General features: G+C 41.5%; 1 long non-coding RNA gene across 4 annotated transcripts in view; it reads right to left on the reverse strand.

The window, feature by feature from the left end:
• LOC128851665 (uncharacterized) overlaps positions 1 to 20,605 on the reverse strand; it is a 35,520-nt gene that overhangs the window by 6,726 nt on the left and 8,189 nt on the right. For all 4 annotated transcript variants that reach the window (XR_008449083.1, XR_008449087.1, XR_008449088.1 and 1 more), the window contains exons 3-5: positions 10,261 to 10,334; positions 8,996 to 9,149; positions 7,620 to 7,685 (exon numbers count right to left, since the gene is read on the reverse strand). This is a non-coding gene — a long non-coding RNA (uncharacterized LOC128851665). The remainder of the gene's footprint in view (positions 1 to 7,619; positions 7,686 to 8,995; positions 9,150 to 10,260; positions 10,335 to 20,605) is intronic.

Genomic DNA, 20,605 nt, shown 5'->3' on the forward strand with positions numbered 1-20,605 from the left:
ATGAAAACTGTAGTCCTACTTATGTTTGTACATACTTCTGTTTATAGAGTCCTTGTTTGTCATACATATGATTGTGACTGTCGAGAGCTGGAACCTTATCATGACTTCACTTTATTGTCCTTAACCTCCTTAACAAAGCAATGACTTCATGAAGAGCCTGGCTACATCCACTGCCTTCAGAGTGGGACCTCAGCCCAGGGTAAGCACTTTCCTGAGAACAGCAGCAGGCTGAACGCAGAAATACTGTCATAATCCTCAAACCTATGAGAGGCTGGCCATCCCCACAGGGTCTGAACTAGCTGAAAAACAGAGAGGAAATTGCTGAAAAGGTGCTTTTGCAAATGTATCTCTACTTTTTACTGTCGGAGCCTGAGGAGCTATACTGAATCAGGTTTTCTAGCTGCTTCCACTTAGCTCAAGGAGTGTCTCGTTGAGCACATCATTATCAACGATTGACCGTGACCATCTCAGTTCTGTGCTAGAATCCAGTAAAAAGACACTTCTCGTCCCAAAGAGATAGCAGTTTTTATAGTCAGATTAGAGGTCAGCTTGAGTTTTGAGCTCAGTTTACTGCTGACCCTTGAGCAGTCTTCCCAGTTTTTAATGCTACAAATGGAGAATGAAACAGCTTGGGATTCAAATAAGGCCCTGCACAAGGATGAGAGCTCCAAATTTGGCCAAATTAGAGTGTGAAGAGCTGTCCCTGAAGAACAGCCAAAAACAGGTTAAATACTTATGGGTGAGAATAAAAGACCAAGGCAACAAAAGGAACTTTCTGGTTGGTGTATACTACAGGCCACCTGATCAAGGGGAGCCTACAGATGAAGCCTTCTTCCTCCACCTACAGGAGGCTTCAAGCTCTGGTCCTACTGGGGGACTTCAACCACCCTGACATCTGCTGGAAAAGTAGCATGGCAAGCTGTAGGCAATCCAAGAGACTCCTAGAGTGCATCGAAGACAATTTCTTAACGCAGGTAATAGACATCTCTACCCAAGGAGATGCAATACTGGGCCTGATGGTCACCAGTGCAAGTGAGCTCATCAGTGACGTCAAGATCAAGCCCAGGCAGCCTGGGCTGCAGCAATCATGGACTGGTGGAGTTCAAGGTCCTGAGGGATATAGGACAGGCGAGAAATATAGTCAGGACCCTAAATTTCAGGAAAGCAAACTTCTAGCTCTTCAAGGAGTTACTCAGTAGGATCCCCTGGGATATGGTCCTCGGGGACAAGGGAGCAGAACAGAGCTGGCAAATATTTAAGGATGCTTTCCATGAAACACAAGAGTGCCGAGTCCCCAGATGTAGGAAATTGAGCAAGGAAAGGAAGAGACCAGCGTGGTTGAGTTGAGACCTGCTGGTTAAACTGAAGAGCAAGAGGGAACTGCACAGGTAGTGCAAGCAGGGACAGGGAACCTGGGGAGAGTACAGGGACACTGCCCAGTTATGTAGGGATGAGGTCAGGAAGGCCAAGGCACAGCTGGAGCTGAACTTGGCAAGGGAATCAAAGAATAACAAGAATGGCTTCTACCGGTACATCAACCAGAAAAGGAAGGTTAAAGAAAGTATACCCCAACTGATGGATGAAAATGGTGACCTCGTATCAACAGATGAAGAGAAGGCTGAGGTACTCACCAATTTTTTTGCCTCAGTCTTCACTGGCAACTGCTCTCCTCATCACTCCTGAGTCAATGGACAGCACGATGGAGACCAGGGGGATAAGGCCCTTCCCAGTGTAGGGGAAGATCACATTCGTGACCACCTGAGGAACCTGAACACACATAAGTCTATGGGACTTGATGAGATGCATCCCAGAGTCCTGAGGGAATGGGCAGATGTGGCTGCCAAGCCACTCTCCATGATATTTGAAAAGTCATGGCAGTCAGGAGAAGTCCCTGGTGACTGGAAGAAGGATAACATTGTGCCTATTTTTAAAAAGGGCAGAAAAGATGACCCTGGGAACTACAGACATGTCAGCCTCATCTCTGTGCCTGGGAAGATCATGGGACAGATCCTCCTAGAAGCTATGCTAAAGTATGTGGAGGACGAGGAGGTGATTAAAGGCAGCCAGAATGGCTTCATGAGGGGCAAGCCCTGTATGACCAACCATGTGGATTTCTATGATGGGGTAACCGCAGCAGTGGACATGGGAAAACCAATAGATGTGGTCTGTCTGGACTTGTGTAAAGCCTTTGACATGGTCCCCCATAACATCCTTCTCCCTAAACTGGAGAGATATGTATTTGATGGGAGGACTGCTCAGTGGATAATAAACTGGTTGGATGGTCGCATTCAGAGAGTAGTGGTCAACAGCTCAATGTTCAGATGGAGATCCGTGACAAGCGATGTCCCTCAGGGGTCTGAACTTGGAACAGTGCTGTTTAATATTTTCATTGATGATATTGACAGTGATATCAAGTAGACCCTCAGCCAGTTTGCAGATGACACCAAGCTGAGTGGTGCAGTTGTCACATCACAAGGACAGGATGTCATCCAGAGGGACCTGGACAAGCTGGAGAAGTGGGCCTGTATGAACCTCATGATGTTCAACAAGTCCAAGTGCAAGGTCCTACACCTGGGTCAAGGCAATCCGTGGTTTCAATACAGGATGGGGGATGACGTGATCAAGAGCAGTCCCATAGAGAAGGACTTGGGGATGCTGACTGGTGAGAAGCTTGACGTGAATCAGCAATGTGTGCCAGCAGCCCAGAAGGCCAACTGTATCCCGGGCTGCATCAAAAGAAACGTGGCCAGCAGGGCGAGGGAGGTGATTCACCCTCTCTACTCCGCTCTCACAAGACCCCACTTGTAGTATTGTGTCCAGTTGTGGAATCCCCAACATAAGAAGGATATGGAGCTGTTGGAATGCATCCAGAGGAGGGCTACAAGGGTGATCAAAGGGCTGGAGCACCTCCCATACAAGGACAGGCTGAGAGAGTTGGGCTTGTTCAGTCTGGAGAAGAGAAGGCTCTGGGGAGAACTTAGAGCAGCCTTACAGTACCTGAAGAGGGCCTACAAGAAAGCTGGGGAGGGACTTTTTACAAGGGCATGTAGTGATAAGATGAGGAGGAATGGCTATAAATTGGAAGGGGAAAGATTTAGATTAGGCATTAGGAAGAAACTCTTCACAATGAGGGTGATTAGACACTGGCACAGGTTGCCCAGTGAAGTTGTGGATGCCCCATCCCTGGAAGTGTTCAAGGCCAGGTTGGATGGGGCCTTGAACTGCCTGGTCTGGTGGGAGGTGTCCCTGCCCATGGGACAGGTGATCTTTAAGGTCCCTTCCAACCCAAACTATTCTATGATCCTATGATCCTAAATTTTTCTGCTCTCCCAGATCTACTTATTGAACTCACATTGCACTGGGATTACTTTTACATCCCATTCTTTTTATTTCACCTAGGACTTTTTTAACTTCAACTTTTTAAGCTTTACTCACTGAATTATGACATCTGCATGATTGCCATAGACCCAGACCACTTCTCACTAGGCAGCTACAATGTTTTTAAGTACTCTCATCACTTCTGGTAATGTTCCTGTAGAAGTCGTCCCATCCCTTCCCCCACCAAACAGTATATGCCCTACGTTGAGTCCCAGCTCATCCAAAGTCCTTTAGCGGCTAAACCACAATATGTCCAAAAAGCTGCTCCTCAAAGGCATTCTGGCTTCAGCTGATCTCCTCAGGGACAGCCACAGGCTCTGCAGAAGTGATCTCCAACATCAAAGTTAAGCATTACTTTAAAATTATCCACACAGAACAAGAAATAACCATACATCAAGCCATGGTTTAATTTTCCTACTAGTTTTGCGTGTGTAGCTTTTCCTCTGCATGACGAACATGCTTTTCTTCCTCCTGTAAGCAGCTTCCTCTAGCTTTGGTTGATTCTGTACATCAAAGAATACTTTCTTCCCCTCAAAAAATATATCCTTACCTTTCTCTCATTTGTCTAAAGCTTTCTTTTTTTTGTCTTGCCTACATAATTTCTGTATTTGTAAGGGACTTTATCAGCATGTACCTTTCTGTTGCCTCTCTCAGAGAAATTCCTCTCCTTCCAACCGCAGTCCTTCACAGACAGGTCAGAGGGAACTGCTTATCTCTAGTCACTTCTTTGGCCTGCGCAGACACCATGTAGCCACTTCTTACTGATCAAGTATTTGTCCTTCATGGATGAATACAAGGCAACTTATATTTTCTGAATGTCATTTATCCTATATCAGTTGACCCAAAGAGGTCTGGAAGGCCCAGGTTTACCACCAGGGAAATGTGCTTATTTCTTCAGAGCCTGAAGGGCCGATGAGCATTGGAAGTCCCCGGTGTGCAAGGGGAGCACATGCAGGGCCAACACTGAGAAGTGAAACACTGTGTAGGGAACCAGAGCTCCCAGAAACCTGAACCAACCCATCTGTCTATACTTCTGCTTGTAGGACGTGACCTGAACACAGCCACAACTACATGCTACCCTCACCACCCTTGAGGAAATCTCATTTGGCTCTTTCCTGGGCAAGTCTTCCTGCCCAGGCCACAGGGCAGCAGAGAGGTGTACAGGGCTCCTTCTTTCCCTTTAGGTACAGGTACTGACATACAGGAGTTTGACCCCAAAATGAGATAGAGATCCAGAACCACAACAGTGAGAAGGTTGCCGAGTGGTGCTTATTTTTGCATTTCTACTTTTTGCATTGTCTTTTTTTCCCTCCTACATTGTTTCCCTTTCTCAGAGTTGTTCGTCATTTTAGAACCTTACCCTGAACACCAGAACAATAGTTGTGGTTTTACATCTATTATAAAAATATATACTTTCAGCCAAAATGTCATATATTTAAAACTCTGGAGACAGCAAAACAAGAGAGAAACCACACCACGTGTGCCTTCCGTTTCTGCACAGGACTAAGCACTGCAGACTGCACTGTTGTAATGTCAGTCCATGGAGGAAAAAAGTGTTGACTACCTCACCCAAACTAGCAGGTAAACTTGATTAGAGAACTCCTACTTCACTCCCCTTCTCCTCCTCACATCTTCCCTACTTTCCCAGTTGTCCCCTTCTCAGAGGAGATTTCCTGAGGACATACCAAACACAGTGCTGCACCTTAGCAGATTCTTCACTGAGATCCAGAAATGTTTGGTTTTACAAGATGTCACTTTTCCAGCAAATCAAAGTACCAGATTTGCATGCCACATTCAAGGGATTGTTTTTAATTCATTATTTATTTTTTTCTATTTACTATATAGAAATTCCTTTCCTTCAAGATCTGTTTTAAAGCTTTTCATCCCTAAGATCAGATCAATAGGCCTGCTCTTGTCCACATGACTCCGTCTTCCCTTCTTACACAAATAAACTGTGTTCTTGTCATATGGTGCCCCTTTTCCTTAGAAGACATTCACACATAGGGTTTCATACACCTGTTCTGCCTGAATTCTGGAACAACAGTTATCTCACCCCCCTGACTGAAGCCCATTAGTTCTCCTAAGTTTTGTTCCCCCATTGGCTGGTTAATTGTCATTTCCATACCCTCAGTACACCTCCAGACTCTGCCCTGTTGTTAGATCATCATCAGTTTAACCAACACAGCGTATAGTTTGCCTTCAGGACAGGAGCCTTTCTCTCCCACATATTTTCTAGATGAAGAACGTTCTGCTGTTTCTCTCAAGCTCCTTTCATTTATTTTTGCTTTATTCCTACTTATTCTGCCTTCTGAGACACACCTTTCTTTGTTGATCCCTCTTTTTCCTCTGTCCTTGCATTACCTACCAACATCTTTTCTGTCATTATTACCCATCAAATTAGATGCAATGCCTTTCCTGACTACTTTTTCCTTTTGTTTGGGATATAAGCTCTAGGTAGGTTTCACATTTGTAACTTTAAAATCTCTACACCTCCTCCACATTTCAACGCCTTAGCTTCTCAATCCAGAATTTTTCAGTCATTAATTCATGTAGTTTATCAAAATTTCCCTCTTCGATACCAGGAATGTTAACTACAGTCCTGCTTCTATTTATTCTTCTATTTAGTGTAAACACAGTAGATTTGTGAGTACTTGTTTCAAAGTTTCTCTTATTTTTATTCTTCCATAGAAGCCATGGTGATCATCCAAACAAAATTTAAAATAGGATTGCTTGAGAAGCCATTTGGTGAGGAAGTATTTCATCTACCATGTTTAGAGGTGTCCTGAGAAATAGGTCCCTACTTCTGCACACCTTCCTCCAACCTATATCTAGGAAGTCTAAGTCTTCCATAAATACACCATTTCCAGTTATTATATATTTGTCTAATTATACTACAGAGATCTCTGTTCTTGTATAGATGATAAAGACCAACTAAAGGCTATAGCAGCCATCTGGAATGATCTCTACAGGTTCTCTTAACTAACATTTCCCAAAGTAATTTCAACATAGATCCATTTTGTATTAGGCCAGCAATAAATACTAACAATCACTTTTTTGCTGAGGGAGAATTTATGAGACATTGTTTTTTGAGAAAGGCAGTATAAAATATTTCTAGCTCACTCCCAAAGCAATTGCATCACTGAGCAGCACAAACCCTAGGGCTGCTGGGCTCCTGGCTGCCCTAACACTGGGATACCTCAAAAGATCAGCTGCCTGTCAATCAGGAAGCCTTGGGTCTGGGTAGCCTTAAGGGGCAGCAACCTGAGGACTCAGGAGGCTTAGGGAGACCAGAAAGGTCCTTCACCAGCGTGGCAGGAGGTGAGGGGAGGCCGCCTACTACACGGGCAAGGCAGGAGCTGGCTCTGCTGGGGCGAGGGAAAACCTAGGGGCAAGGGAAACCAGAATTTACTCCTTTCTAATTTTGGTGGTGTTGCTTTTGTCCACCTTAAAAAGTGGCTTTACCCACTTCATTATTTACTGTCACACTGGTGGTCTGATTGGCCCAGTGGAGACCCAAGGGGTGGCTGGTGGGGGCAGCGGGGATAGGGTAGCAGTCGCCCTAGCTCGGCTGTCTCTGGAGCTTCGGTGGAGTTGATGCACCACAGGGACAGTAACTTCACCCTGCACAAGTGCCATTTTCCAACTGAGCATGGTCCCATCTGAAAACTTTTGACGAGCTCTTCTGCAGTGGACTACCAGCTCCTGTTACCAACAAAATATTTCAATCTTTCACAAGCATTAAAAATGTGAAGCAAAACCAGCATTTGAGCCACCAAATGAGTAATACCTCTGAAGCAGACTCAACAAGAAGCTTGTGGGAATTTTTGTCTATCATTATTTACTACTACAAATTGCTTACCAGATCTCGCCTGCTCAGACTGCTGTGCTTGTTGCGTTAGAAGAGAAAAAAGAAATAGCTGAATTCTGTGAGGTTTTTTCAGTTGTGGTGTACTTTCACTCACTTTCACTAACATGATGTGAAAATGATGCCTGGGATTACAATAGCATGATGGAAACTTTCTACTACACTTCAGAAAACCCTAAGGGAAAACATGTACAAATGTGCTACAGATATTATGTGCATTTCCAAGAATGCTTACATGAAAAAAAAAAAAACAAGACAATTAGGAAGAAAACTGCTTCATCAACTTCTTCCATTACTCATACCACAGGGCAGATGCAAGATCAAAACCAAAAGCGTAATTTCAAAAACCTTTTGAAAATTTGGCTGGATTTCCTACCTTGTCACCTCTGTGAGCCACACAGAAAATGAGCAGTCCATGATCTTTTGAAGAGCAAAACACCACCTAAAATTGCAACGTAGTTCAGGATCAGTTCCAAACACTGAATTGTTTAATTCAAGAACAAACCACATTGTACTTTGCTTAGGCAGCTGCAAACAGAATAGGATATGATGAAACAGAAAACTCTCCTTGTGGTTTTGTGTATATCATCCTTGCCACTTTCATAATTAGAGGACATAGGCTACCATTAAAGTCAATTGCAAAGTTCCTATTGACTTCAGTAGATGTAAACCAGGCATTAATATTATGCTTTTCAGTTTTCTTGAGGTTTAAACACCTCATAAAATAAATTTACAGATGAACTAGTAAATGTACACTTACAAAGAAACCTCCTAAGGAGCCCCCGAAGCCATATTTTTAAATGCTGCTATTCATTCAGTTTGTATCGGACAGACTAAGGGACTGGCAAACAAGGGTGCACAGACCAAGAACAGCAATAAGAAATGCTGAAAAAATACTCCAGAAATATAATTGCAAAAGTATCATTTGACATATTGGACAAAAGCAGACTTAGAAGAGGTTTTTATATTATGCGACATATTTCACAAGCTCAGAAATCCCTATCTATTTATTTATCTGCCTGTCCATCTCAGTTATCTATAAATGAAAACATGTACAATATATGCAGTAAGGTTTTTTTTTTCCAGGAACCCTTTCAAAACCACTCACATAAAAATGCAAGCAAAGCTAATTGAGAAAGAGAGAAAAAGTGAAGGGGGAGAGAGAGTCTAACCAATGAGAAGTCAGAATACTACCATCCAGAGCTGACATTTTCTTCTATAGAGCTATGTGCCCATTGGGTATAATTTTTGATTTCACAGACTTTCCACATGTAAAATTCCAATTGACTTCAGCGCAAATGAATGAACTGCAGGATCTAATTAAGCCTGCTGAGGTTTGAAAAACAATCTCATATGCTGCCTGAACATTTCCATGAATTTCAGAGATTTTTGAGATAGTTTGCCTAATTCATTGCCAAATAATCATTTATAAATCATTATAATTACAATGTGTAAATATAAATAGAAAGTGAACGTTAGATGATAAACCGATATAAGGAAATACTAATTACCCAACCTGACTTGATGAAAGCTTTATTAAATGGAACGTCATACACGGCATTACAAAATAAAGAGTTGTGATTGATAGATGACATTTGCACATTCATCTTGTTCCAGATATTGCTGGCACAAGCAGAAAGGCACTTTTAGCAATTAATAACCACTCCAGAAATGTTTGCCCACTACCACACGGGAATGCAATAGAAGAGGGGTATTGTCCAGAGCAGAATTCTACTACTTTAACCCAGAGACCTTGTTTTCTTTCTCTTCCGCGACCTGCTTCATTCAGAAAATACCTTCCACCTTCTCAACAAGCGAGCTGGAGTTCTGCAGTTACCATCCACCAGTTCTCCTCAATGCTGCATCATCTCCAGAGTAGATTCGTGCCAGGTACAGGCATGAAGCCCTATGAGAAAAAAACAGTGCAATCACAAATCTAGAGTCAGTGTTCCAATGTAAATATTTTAGAAGCATACTGAGGCTGCAGAGATCATTCTGTTGTTCATAATTTTAGGATATTTGTCCATGTAGCTTGAATATTATAAATGGTTTCAAGATGAAAGAAGGTACATTTAGATTAGATATTAGGAAGACATTTTTTACTGTTAGGGTGCTGAGGCACTGGAACAGGTTGTCCAGAGAAGTCATGGATGCCCTATCCCTGGAGATGTTCAAGGCCAGGCTCGATGAGTATTCTTGTGGAAGGTGTCCCTGACCATGTCAGGAGGGTTGGAACTACATGATCTTAACATCTCTTCCAACCCAAACCTTACTATGATTCTATGATTCTGTGATTCTATGATTCTGTGATTCTGTGAAGATTATCTTAAAGAGGTGTTTTTAAAAACAAACTAACAAAGACTACTCCCATGAGATGCATCATACTCACAGAGACCCACTACTGAGAAGGTGCCTTCAGGCCCACACAGACTAATAGAGGAACAGACAGCAAAAAATCACAGAACTGTGGACCACATTGGGTTGGGAAGGACTTCAGAAGGTCATGTGGTCTCACCCCCCACTCAAAGCAGGACTAATTTCAGCATTAGATGTCATTTCTCAGGGCCTTGTTGAGCTTGTCCAACTTTCTCTGTGAATTCAGGCAAGTGGCAAAGAGAAACTATGCTGGAGGTTTGCCAACAGCACATGAACGATAAAACTGGGGAGCCCTGAGTTGCATTCCAGCTTAGGAGGGACATACTCCCTTCTCTCAGTTCCGCTCCGTAGCATTGCTGCAGCTCAAAGGAACGCCCAGGGACAACACTACAGGGGTTGCCTCTGTTTTGGCCTCTGGTGCACCCAGCTAGTGACTGCTCAGTCATTCTGTGAGGACGGTGTATGGAAAGTCTGATCACGGGAAGGAGCTGTGCAAGGCGGAGAAGATGAAATCTCTGGAAATATTTGCTGTTAGGCTTTAGTAAATCTCTACGGAATATTTGGTAACTGTGTTTTTTTCCACATTTTGAAACAGTTGACCAGATTGGAAAGGCTTTGTGAGGATGGCAAAAGGCACATACCTGATTCAAAGGCAGGGAAAGGTCTGTCTTTGCTCCAAAACCTTTTGAAATACAGGGGTCAGATATTTTTTCACCTAAGCAGAAAAACATACGTATCACTAGCCACCTTCTTCTAAATATTTCAATCACTTTCCAACTCAAAAATTTAAAATAAAAAACAAACCTAGAGACTGACATTGGATGAAAATAAATTTAGCCTAAATGCATTGTTTGGTGAAGCTCTGAAAGGAAAAAAAAAAAAAAAAAGAGATTCTTATAACAGGAAGTGTTAGGAAACCTTCATCATGGGCAGAGCTGCCTGTTCTGCCTGTAATATTGTTTGTTAAGCACTTTGGAATCCTTAGAAGTGAACAGAACCACATAACTAAAGTTGCTGGACTGCATTTCTCTGCTCCTCGTTTCTGCTGCAGTATCTTACTGTTAATTATCGTTACAAACCACAGCTGGCTGGTGGGAGCACCCATCAAGTACGTTTTCCACTGGAACTAAATTCCAGGAAAAGAAAAAATCCTGAATATGCATTGCATCAGGATTAAAGACAAATTTTGAAGTTTGCTTCCAGAGAAAATGCTGGTGCCTTCAAACCCTATTAATGTACAGGGGAGGGAGTGCCAAAGGACAAGAGCACTCCACAAATACAGCTGCAATTCCATGAAGTCAGAGCAAGCAGTTCCTTGCCCACAAGATGAGGTAAGTAAGGGACATAGTGTAGCAGCCCACATAACACAAACGGATCTTGCAGCTCTAACCATCTGGGCCATTAGATCTCAAAATGAACACTATTAAACATACCATATGCATAGCTTCTGTATTCAGGATGGATTTTATTTGTGGATTCTACTTGACAGTTCTAAATCCTGATTTTTTCAAAGTAATCTCTCTACAATCGATATTATTAAAGGTTTGCTTTTTTCTGAGCTTCCAGTATGCAACATCCCTAGCTGGTGAGGGATCATTGATGAACTCTCCATCCTGTTGTCCTCAGGAGAACGTTTGCTACTGATTTCAGAGAAGCAAGATTTCCACCCCACAGGAAATCAAGGTAAGTGGGAAATAATACTCATTTCATCCAATTAAATAGTAAAGCTCACACGTTTTCAGGATCTCAGTCCACAGACATTTCCTTTTTCTGTCAGAAAAATACAGTTGGGAGGATATGTAACATAAAGTACAAAAAAGGTGCTGTAACACAGAGTGAGACAAGGGGGCCAAAGCTGTAAATTCCTTCCATCGACATGGTAATCTGTATTTGTAAAAGGCCAATATTGAGCAGGCAGTGAAAACAGAAACGCATAACCACATCACATCATTCCACTGCCAGAAACATTCATACTAATTTCCACCATCAAACACATGGTATGATTACTTAAAGGTTTTTTTAACCAATCCTACTTGTAAAAACAAAATCCTCAAGATGGTATAACTTCACATTTTCATATTCTGTAACATGAATATACATCAAATTGGCAACAATCTGTACCTTGTGTACAAGCCTCCATCAGGGTCATTAACACAGAATCAACTCCTTGCAGTAAGTAAACACTTCTTTTTCTTGGTTTTTATGTTAAAAACAAAAATTAATCTTGCAAGTCATTTCAAACCAGCAAAACAGAGTTGACAAAGCAAGTACTGTAGTCTGATATCTTTTATTAGGCCAACTTAGAGTTCAAAAATATGCAAGCCTCCTTGACCACACACAAGTTCATGTATGCAGAACTCCAGGCTGGATCCATAAAATGTATTAAACTACTTGCTTTGTCACTACATATAAAGAGAGAGTATATATATATATAATGCATATGCATACACATTTAAAAGCCTTAAGAATAAACTGTTCATTGATACAGGTTTAAAATAACAGCTCTGAAGGACTTCTGTGGGTTGGCATGTAATCTTGCTATACATCACTGGGCTTAATAAAGAAAATTTAGCAGCACACAAAACAAACCCTGCTTCTGATTTCTAATGAGGTCAAATTCCTGACAAAAAACTCATGACTATTAGTAACAGCGTTAGCAACCATAGGCTCTTCGGTGCTAATAATAATAACAATGGGAACACACAGCAAAGATATAGCACTCTGTTTCACATCGAGTGTTTTACAGGGAACAACACAGAGGGTTGTTCACCTTGCAATAGCTATGAAACTTGGAGATGCTCTATGAAAGTAAAGCCCACTCTAAATTAATGTGTCTCTTCTGCATAGGAATTCAAGTGTTTGTAATGTTAATGTGTCCACAACACATTACGTGTGCATAACCTGCTCGCTTGTGCTTTTCCTCCCGCAAGCATGCAAACAGATCACCACCAGTTCTTCAGTGGCTCTCAGTCAACACAACAAGCGTTCCACCAAGGGAACAGAGGGGCTGGTTGTGGGAGCTACATATAAAGAACATATCAAAGAATTACAGTGATGAAAGCAATCACTTTTCTTCCTTCAAGTTCTGGCACCTGTGAAACTCTTTCTGAGTGTTTCATCAGGAGTGCAGTCACACCAGTAAATGCAAGCTATTCACTGGAAAAAAGACTCAAGAATTAGTGTCCTTCAAGCCTGTGTGCTACCAGCATGAGGAAGCTACTTCGTAATGTGAGTATCGGTGATCATGTGGTGTCCCTACAGCACTCAGCTACTGGAACTCTGCCAGCACATGCTGTGGCGGTACCCTGTGCTTTAGTCATATATGCCTTGAGATGGGTTGGTGGATCTAATTTGATAACATCAAATCTGGCTCTGATAAAGTCTACTAACTCATTTTGAATGAGTTTAAAAGTTGATGCTATATCATTTTAGATTTGATCCTGAACAGCAATGGCTGTTTGAGACTGAAGAGCATCACAGATTTGCAGGGTTAAGGCAGTTGTTCAAGAAAGATCAACGTTTTGATCCTTCTACCGGTGAGGTAGGTCATGGGAAAAAATATTGGTAAGTGGATATACTGATTAATTAGAAATATGAAACCACCTTTAGAATAAATTTAAGATGTGGCCTCAGTGTTACCCTATCCACCTGAAAATAATATGGAGGATTAGACATAAAAGCTAGAACTTTATTTATCCCTGAGCTGAGGTAATGGCTACTAAAAATGTGGATTTCATTGACAGATGATTTAGTGAACATGATGACAGACACTCGAACATTGCTCCATTAAAGATAAAAGCAACATGCTTAAATCTCATGAGGAGGGATTTTTTCTTATTGGTAGAGAATGTATGTCAAGACCTTTCGAAACCTAGGAACCGCATAATGAGAAAATAACAAAGAATCAGCACTCTCAACTGTCTGGTTGAAGTTCCCACTAAATGGGCTTTGATAGATCATTTTTTCCTGACAACAAAGACACCAGAAGGACTGGCTGGATTGTAGCTCCTCGCTGCAATCTGTGATGAAAAATATTTCCTGTAGCCAAATGGAAAGCCAGGGAAAGGACGTTCTCCCTAGAAATACGGGGAGTTTGTACTCCTAGAGTGAACCTACTCTGGAGATATCATCTGAGGACATCAACACCAACTGGGGCAGAAAAAGATGTGGCATCAGACAAAAATACTGAGACACTATGTTTCATGAAGATAACTTCTTTCAGTGACTGGGAAGACAGTGAAGACCTAAAACCTAAAATTAATTATGCTTTTTCTTCTGAGAGTTCAACCACCACTGCCTGTTACAATGCCAGCTGCAATGCACTGGCTCCGTCAGCCTCAGTATTTTGTGCCCTTTACTTGTTTGGTATCAGTGAGAGTGACTGAAAGGCTAGTGAAGAGATGTCCTCTGTGGGCCTCGGTGACAGCTGACTGCTGCAGTAGCACTGGTCTTCTGGAAACGGGGGTCTTGGGGGCAGCCTATGACAGTGGGTAGCCTCAGCCCTCTCATTGACAGGACACTAGAGGAGAGAAACAGACAATTCTAATGTGATTCTTCTCATCACAAAGGAAATATAAAAAATCCCAGCCTTCCACATTACAAAGACTTAACACTTTTGACTCCTAAATCTTCCCTGGGCATTCACCATGAACGACAAACTGCACAGTTTGAAGGAATCTGGCCTTTTTCTCAAGAGTAGAACATAGATTATGGCCACCATGTCACAGTTCCTTCCTATTTGGCTTAAAGCCTGGGAATTTCATAAAGCTGACCATTAAAAGAAATTGCACATATACTAACTACTGGGGTTTTTTTGTCAACAAATACAGAGAAATGCCTACTATAATAAAATATATAGCAACAATAAAATAAAGTAGTAACAAACTATCCCTAATTAATATATCCAAGCAAACACTATGGCTGATGTACTGCTTTGCTGAGGAACCAGAGGCAGAGATTTGCACAGTTCGGTTCACCCTTGGATGGAGTCCTATGCAGAGAAAGTATATGTTCTGTGGTTTAACAGACTCATAGAAAAACAAGCTTTTTATCATGCTTTGTAATGAGATTCCTCCATAATATTTTCATAATTAAAAACTAGGGTAGGCAGGTGAGAGGCAGAGCTGTTCCGTGTGAACAAAGAGATGAGAAAGGAAGGCATAATTGGGGCTCCTACTTCCAGTTCCTACTGCACAAGCTATAAAATTGCTATAATGTCTTTCTGAGAGAGCTTCATGATGTTATTTTCATACTGTTTTCCAAGCAAGAATAGGCCTACAGACCTCTTCTGACATGTTTACACTGAATTAACAATAACTACTGGTGAAGGGTACGATGACTGATCTGTTGAGCTGACCAAATGTCTCCATAAGAGTGAGATGAATTGTCTCTAAGCAACATTGATTGTACTGACTGGTCTGACTACAAAGGGCATTTAGACACCCAAATCACATGCAGACACCTATGTTTACCTCAAAGGTAAGCATCTAAAATCTCTCCCAGGCCTCACAACTCTCACTAGCAAACAGAGAAATATTCCAGATTAGCTTAGTAATGAACTAAATGATCTTAACAAAATGGAGGAATAGTCTGAAAACAATATGAGGCAATTCTACTGAGACAAGAATAAAGTTCTGCACTTAGGCAGCATGTGAAGGATGGGGGATGTTAGGCTAAGGAGCAGTTCTGAGAAAAACAGCCTAGGATTATAGCTGAATAAATTCAGGATTAACCAAGTGCCATTTGGTTACAAAAAAAAGCAGTCATAATATGATAAGATGTACACCTGACAAATCATATGAAGGAATCCTTCCATTCTGTTTGGCATAGGTCACATCACATCAAGTACTGGGCACTGCACATCAGGAAAAACAGAAAATAAAAGTAAAGCTGCAAGAATGGGTGGAGGTCAAGAATAATAAATTATTCTCAAGCCATTTCAAGTTCCAGAAGAGGTAGAAATGGACTTAACTTGCAACAAAAGAGAATTACAGATCAGGCTTGTGTCTATAACTTCCATGTGTCAAAAAAGAACAGTTTTCTGGAATGATTAAACACTGGCATGATCCACCTTGAGAGGTCCTGAAATCTCCATTCTTGGAGGTCTTTGAAAGCAGCTTTGTTAAATATCTGCTAAGGACAACTAGGTATATGCAGTTCTGCCCTTATCAGAAGGAAGGAATAGATAACCTTAGATCTGCTCTAGCATTGCTTTCTAAAATGCTGTAATAACAACATTTTAGAGATACAGAAGTAAAAATGTGACTTGCCTTTGACCAGAGCAGTGTGCCATATCCAGAATTAGGATATGCTGACTTACCTCATTCTTTTAAATAACACCAGCCAGTAATATTTACCTATTCCTAAGATGAAATCACTCTCCTTTAAATAGACAGATTTTTTAAATAGATCATAAAATCATAGAACAGTTGAGTTGGAAAGGACCTTTAAAGATCATCTATTCCAACTCCTCTGCCATGGGCAGGGACACCTCCCTCTAGATCAGGTTGCTCAGAGCCCTGTCCAACCTGGCCTTGGACACCTCCAGTGATGGGGCATCCACAACTTCTCTGGCCAACCTCTTCCTGTGTGTAACTACCCTCATCATAAAAAACATCTTTCTTATGTCCAATCTAAACCTACTCTCGTTCAGTTTAAAACAATTACCCATTCTCCTGTCGCTATAGGCCTTGGTTAAAAGTCTCCCTCCATCTTTCTTACAGGCCTCTTTATATACCAAAAGGCCACAAGAAGGTCTCCATGGAGCCTTCTCTTCTCCAGATTGAACAACCCCAGCTGTCTTAGCCTTCCTTCGTAGGAGAGGTGTTCCAGCTCTCTGACCATTTTTGTGGCCCTCCTCTGGACTGACACCAATAAATCAGTTGGCTTTCTAGGATGCCAGTGCATACTGCTGACTCATGTCCAGTTTTTCTCCCTCCAATATCTTGAAGTCCTTCTCGGCAGGGCTGCTCTCAATCAATTAATCCTTCATTCTGTATTAATATTGGAAATTTCCCCAATCCAGGTGCAGAAGCTTGCACCTGGCCTTGTTGAACCTCATTAGATGCGCAGGGGCCCACTCCTCAAGTCTGTCAAGGTTCCCTATGGACAGCCTCCCTTTCCTCTAGCAAATCAACTGCACTGCTCAGCTTGGTGCCATCTGCAAACTTTCTGAGGTTCACTCGATCTCCATCAAACCCACATCTCTCCAAATTAGAGGTAAAAATGTTGTAGGGAATTATATCAAAGGACTTACAAAAGTCCAGGGAGATAAAATTTGTATTCCATCCTTTGTCCACTGATGCAGTCACTCCATTGAACAAGGCCTCTAAAGTAGTCAAGCACAATTTGCCCTTGGTGAAGCCATGTCATTTCCCTCTAATCACCCTCCTGTCTTCCATATGTTTTAACATATCGTCCAGGAGGACCCGCTCCATGATCTTACTGAGCATGGACGTGAGGGTGAATGGTCAGTAGTTCCCTAGGTCTTCCTTTTTACCCCCTTTAAATAGAGCTATGATGTTTCCTTTTTTTTCCAGTCATAAGAGAGCTTTGCTGGATTGCCGTGATTTTTCATATATGATAGAGTGGCTTGGTAAACACATCAGCCAATATATGTTTAGGTTCCTCAGGAGGAGTCAAACATGAAGTTGTGGATGCCCTATCCCTGGAGGTGTTCAAGGCCAGGTTGGATAGGGCCTTGGGCAGCCTGATCTAGTGGGAAGTGTCCCTGCCCATGGCAGGGGGGTTGGAACTGGATGGTCTTTAAGGCCCCTTCCAACCGAAACCATTCTGATTCGAGGATTCTATGATTCTACGACCATCACTTACAATGGAAGGAACTTCATCCCCTCAGTCCCTGCCTTAAAGTTCAGGAGCTTAAGAGAAGGGGAAAGAGAGATTACTTTTGAAAACTGAGGAAAATGTTGTTGAGTACCTCAGTCTTCTCCATGTCAGCTGTCACTAGTTCTCTTGTCTTATTTTTTGGAGGAGAAGAGTGGTACCACTTGCAAATTTAAAAAAGTGCATAACTACATTATTGTTGAATCTGTAAATACAAACTGAGGAATTTATTCATTTTAATGTATAAAAAGTAGTCTTGCATTTACAGACATGCTAATTACTTGGTATAGTAAATATACGCATATTAGGTAGCGAAGAGTAATACGAAACTGTGCATGCAATTTCATGCGGTATTCTTGTATCTTTTTAAGTTGCCTGTGAATTCCCTGAAATAAAGATACCGAAGAAAACTTGAAAGAATGCAGCAGCATCGTCTCTGTCATATGTGAAGATGACTTTAATTTTCTTCAGTGACTTCCCCGCAGAATAATGTTAACACAGACACAGAAGTATGATCTCATGCTTTGACCTTTTCAAAACAGATCATTTGGGGGTTCACCATGAAAACTGCATCTTTATAAGATCTTCTAGCATGGTTCAGAAATGATGCCAATCGTTTGCTCTGAATTAAGGCAATTTTCTGGTATTATATCTCAATGATCTTGTGCCCAGGGTCAAAAAAATACCTTGTAATTTGTTCTAGATGGCCCAAGCATGCACCCACCACTTGCATGAGGTCCCACAGAGCCTTCCAGCAAAGCAATGTTTGGGAGAAGGAGAAATATAAACAAGGCAATTAACATTTTAAAGCCAAGTATTCTTTTACATCTGTGAGGGCTTCACCTGCCTATGGGTCTTCTTTTCTGCAATGTTGTTACTGTTATCTATTTCTTATCTATTAACAGTCTTGTTACTGTTATCTATTTCTTAGGAGTTTTTGCCAAGTTTTAGAATTCAATTGAATTTCCAAATTCAGTTTCAGGATAGACAGTCTTATCTGCATCATAGAACTCTGGGGGAAAATCTACTGTCAATGGAGTGTCCCATGCTCTGTATATTGCTATAGTTGGATACTTACAGTGGCTCTTCTTGGTACTCAGGAAAACTCCCTTGAAAACTATTCAGCACAGAAAAAGAGTCACACATGCCACCAGACTTTACAGATGAACGAGGTCATCAGATTATCATAGCACAATAAAATCCCCACGCTGGCTTTGGCTTCTATAACTCCTCAAGCAGCAACATAGAAGCCAGTGGCTCCAGGTCAGGCACTGTCTTCTGGAAATCCATTTGTGACACTCACCATCTAGATCCACAGATATTGTAGCACAGACAGTTTTCCTCCGTTATAAAGTTAAAGAAATGTTCAGGATTTGTCTACACAAGGCACTTCAAGAAAACTAATCTGGATCAACCAAGTGAATTAAACTGTATAGGATTTAAACTTGGAACAAGTATCTTCACAGGGGCTTAATACTACATAATAAATCTGCATTAGAAATCGGTTGAAATTAACTTGCATGTCTCACAGATAGGAGGTTTTGATGCCAAAAATTCTGACAGTGGCAGTTTCTTCATAGGAACTCCCTAACGTGAGTCATAAAGCCTTCCTTCTTCAGGGCTAGGAAATACTCTATCCAAACTTTTAATCTTTAGCTAGGCAACTAAACGAATGATGGTAGTCATGAGACAAGTGATATATCCAGCAGATAAAAACATCATGATTATATATGGGATTATAATGGAGAGGCATTTGGATATTTGTACATTTAAACAGTCCCCCGCTGGTATCGAGCTTTCCTAAAATTCAAATCAACAAGGCATTCCCAGTGTGGAGATTTTGCATCTCTTTTCATAACAAATAATAGAGACAAGAAGCTATTCATCGTGCACCTGATACAAAAAGCAAAAAAAATGCATAACTTAACATTGCACATCTAAAATACAGATGTCTACCTCTGACCTGTCAGACCATGCTTTACATAAATGGTCTTTCTGGGTGCAACTCCTCTCTAAAACAGATTAGACAACTGCTATATTCTAAGTTCATACTTCTGGCTTCTGAATATGAAGAAATGTGATGTGATGTACACCTCTAAAGATAAATTAACTGAGTATGTGTCAAGTTTTCAGTCAGCCTAACATTTGTTTCACTTTGGCATGCCCTACTAAGGATGATCAAGCTAATGACCGCAGGTTTCAAATCTCTGGCTGCATGTTGTATTTCCCCTGTCCCTGTAAAGGACACCTTCTGTGCCTTTTTATTACATATCTGAACAGAAGCTATATTTTAGTGGTTTCTTTTTCTCCAGAGATCCAACTGTTTTCTTTTTTCTTTTGCTACAAACAACACCTGAATGTCACTTGGCTCCAACACTTGTGTCTCACAACATAATACTCGTAGAAAAGCTGGATAGAAAAAGGCTCTAGGGCAGTGTCTCACATCAGATTGCTCTAGCAGCCCCACTGCCCAGACTGTGACACCACATTAATGCTGCCAGATGTATTCCAGCTTGTGAGCCCAACTTGTCCAGTTGATTTGATTTCAGTCAGGATGGTGCCACCCTTCACATGCAGTGCCTTCACCTGAGGTCATGCCTTGGGAAATGCAGCTCCAGGCCTCATAAAAGCTTGAGTTATGTGTATATAGCCTTTTTTGGATAAGACTAGGTGGTGACATACTAATCTAGTTTCCTTCTGCAACAGGGTAACAGATGGGAGAAGCAGGAGGTGTCATATCTTGACTGGTTTTGATACTGACACGTATTATTCTTCTACTAAAGACAGAGAAACACAGTTTAGAGGAAACTACTATAGAATGAGTACAAACTGTCTGGGAAGTCATTCACTAGAAGCGTTTATCAATGGTTAGTTAGTGAAATGGAAGAATGTATAGACTGACATTCCCCAGGAACCTATGTTAAATTTTGGGCTTCTCAATCTTTCCATTAACAACCTGAATAACAGGAGATAAAATAAACTTATTTATTTCAGATGATCCCACGCTAACAGAGGCTGCCAGCTCACTGGAAGGTAGGACTGAATTTCAGATTAACTTGATAAATGGGACAAATAATAGTCTTAAAAACAGGTGGCAAATCAACAAGGACATATGCAAAATCCTGCACTTTCACACTGCACAAA

This window comes from Cuculus canorus, chromosome 1 (assembly GCF_017976375.1).
Source record: "Cuculus canorus isolate bCucCan1 chromosome 1, bCucCan1.pri, whole genome shotgun sequence".
Lineage (NCBI taxonomy): Eukaryota > Metazoa > Chordata > Aves > Cuculiformes > Cuculidae > Cuculus > Cuculus canorus.